This window comes from Schistocerca piceifrons, chromosome 1 (genome assembly GCF_021461385.2).
Source record: "Schistocerca piceifrons isolate TAMUIC-IGC-003096 chromosome 1, iqSchPice1.1, whole genome shotgun sequence".
Taxonomy (NCBI): Eukaryota; Metazoa; Arthropoda; class Insecta; order Orthoptera; family Acrididae; genus Schistocerca; species Schistocerca piceifrons.
Window position 1 is genome coordinate 1,158,762,527 of NC_060138.1, and position 3,189 is coordinate 1,158,765,715.

The 3,189-nt window shown below is 41.9% G+C and overlaps 1 pseudogene; it reads left to right on the forward strand.

The window, feature by feature from the left end:
- Positions 1 to 1,315: 1,315 nt before the first annotated feature.
- Positions 1,316 to 1,432, forward strand: LOC124721880 (annotated as a pseudogene).
- The last annotated feature ends 1,757 nt before the right edge of the window (positions 1,433 to 3,189 follow it).

A 3,189-nucleotide genomic window follows, 5' to 3' on the forward strand; every position in this document is an offset into this window, starting at 1 on the left:
ACCGGTAATTTCAGTTGAGAAAACGTGTAAAGACGAATACCGTAAAGGTCGTCGTCACAATCAGTCTATGAAATTAAATGAACAATTCCTTCGCTGTCTTTCGCGGACCTATTCTTGTACTTTGAATGTAATAACCAGAATATTGATGATATGTAGAACTTATTCTTCTTTCGATCCTCCATTTCTCTTCTGAACTTCAAAGCCCGTATTCATTCTTCTGTAGAAGAGCTTACAATCATATACTAATTTTCATACTTCTTCATGCGCTGGCTGGACAAATTATTACTCAGTCTCTAGTCGCTCCAGTGCCACCATCTCATGCAAACTCTAACGTTAGTTATGGAGGTGAAGTAGAGTGTGTGTGTGTGTGTGTGTGTGTGTGTGTGTGTGTGTGTGTGTGTGTGTGTGTCATTTGTTTCTACGGACTCAATACAGTAAGAGAAACGAACGTGGAGACCACACAGGATTAGGATGGGAGCTATCATCATTTTAGATACCTATGACCATATCGTGAATGAAGCTGCTGATACTTTCGCTGCGTCAACCCAGATTGTCTAACTTGTCTACATAGGAACAGTATAACACACGAAGCTATACGTCACTGTGTAGGGACAATGGTCGTCAAAAGTTCCTAACGAACAGAAACCGCAGACAAGTGACACGAATTGATAATATCAATAGACTTCAAAAAGTCAGAGACATTTTTGCTGCTGTCAATGAAACATTTCAAACGGAACTGCTAGTAATAACCTTTCGCCGTCGGGTACCTCGTTACAAGCTGTTGCTCGAGGCAATCTGTTTTCAGTGAAAGAAACAACACAGGAACTTTTCGATAACTGACAGGAGAGTTTTCAGTGTGTTCACGTGGTTGGGATTTTTTTCTCTTTTCAAATTATCCTCGGCGTTCAGTGCACCGTCGGACCTACGCCGCTTTTAACCCGCTGCAGGCTGTTCTGTGACACTCTGAGTTGTTTCTCGTACAAGCAGCCTAACTCACTCATTCAAGCTACCATAAACATCTTCTCGGTGATCAAGTGAAGCTCTTTCTTCTGTACCTTTATGAAGAATAAGGAAGAATAAGCAGTGGATATTCCCATCTTCCAAGATGACAACGGGCGGGCTCACGGGACTTCATGCACATATTCTTCATTTGTCTGGTGTGCGTCAATTCTTCATTCATCACCCTCGGAAACATACCTCAAGAAGTTACAACGCTACAATATTTAACAACCACGAACTATTACGTGGATTCATTACAATCTGCTTTATCTACTTTATACTGTCAAATTTTTCACATATATAGTTATAGTCCCGAGGCAACGGCCTTACCGCAGTGGATACACCTGTTCCCATCAGATCACCGAAGTTAAGCGCAGTCGGGCGTGGTCGGCACTTCGATGGGCGACCGTCTGGGCGCCATGCACTGCTGCCATTTTTCGGGGTGCACTCAGCCTCATGATGTCAATTGAGCAGCTACTCGACCAACTAGTAGCGGCTCCGGTCCAAGAAAACCATCTCCTATCCGCATCCTCAACTCAGAATGACACGGTGGTCGGATGGTCCCGATGGGCCACATGTGACCTGAGACAGGGTGCTATTTACAGTCCCCAAATCATTCTACGAGGGACGTTCTGTAAGTAATGCAACACAGTTCTTTTCTTCTTCGAAAGCCGGTTGGTTTAATTCATGTTCCAATGCACCATACTGTTTCCCATTCTTTTGGCTGCAAAACCTCGTTTTTCAATACAATCTGTGTTCAATGGTACGGCCCTACGCTAGCTTACTGGTAGGGCCTGGAGCCAACGTCTTGCAACACGAGAAACCTCCACATCTTCCACATACGGTTTCCCTTGGAGCGCATGCTTCGTTCAGCCAAAAAGGTGTTGTTTATGGTCTGATGTCAGGAGGCGAGAGACACAGTAGGCACCACCTCTGAGTATCCCAACTGGTGAGTGAGTCAGCACTACCAACAGAGACGTCCAGTTGAGCAGCGACGTTTATTTAATTTTATTTACACGTCTAGTTCCCTAGAACCAAATTGGGGAGCAAATCTCCAAGGGCATGCAACATTTCCGTACATGAAATTACAAGATAAAAGTAATAACAAATAAAATAAAATGTTTATGAACCCAAAAAATTCAAGCAATCAGTTTAGGTAAAAGAAATCAGCAATATAAGATAAGAATCAGCTCAATTTTCCAAGGAATTCCTCAACAGAATAGAAAGAGTGGCCCTTGAAGAAACTCTTCAGTTTACATATAAAAGCACGTGGATTACTGCTAAGAACTGTGATTTCTTCTGGCAGCTTATAGAAAATGGCGCAGCAGTATACTGTACATCTTCCTACTCAAGAGTTAAGGAAGAGCGATCCAAATGCAGATGGGATTTCTGCCGAGCATTAACTGAGTGAAAGTTGCAGATATTGTTAAAAAGCAACGACAGAAAAGAATATACAGGGCGATTCAAAAAGAATACCACAACTTTAGGAATTTAAAACTCAGCAACGACAAAAGGCAGAGCTAAGCACTATCTGTCGGCGAATTAAGGGAGCTATAAAGTTTCATTTAGTTGTACATTTGTTCGCTTGAGGCGCTGTTGACTAGGCGTCAGCGTCAGTTGATGCTAAGATGGCGACCGCTCAACAGAAAGCTTTTTGTGTTATTGAGTACGGCAGAAGTGAATCGACGACAGTTGTTCAGCGTGAATTTCGAACGAAGTATGGTGTTAAACCTCCTGATAGGTGGTGTATTAATTGTTGGTATAAACAGTTTACAGAGAATGGGTGTTTGTGCAAAGGGAAAAGTTCTGGATGGCCGAGAACGAGTGATGAAAATGTAGCACGTGTCTGGAGGGGGCCATATTGAACATCTGAAGCTGTTTTTGAGTGAAAAAAACCTTTTTAATTACTCTTTGTAATGATGTATAACAGAAGGTTATATTATGTTTCTTTCATTAAATACACATTTTTAAAGTTGTGATATTCTTTTTGAATCACCCTGTATATTGAGAAGCCAATGTCAAAATACCCAGACTAGTGAACATGCGTCGACAATGGGTTCGCGAATTTACGCCACTTATTGCCCGAATTGCCCATTTCTAAGCCAAAAATATCCTTTTAGAATGGGAAGAGTTACCCCAAAATATAATACCATACGACATAAGCGAATGAAAATAAGCAAAGTAGACTTA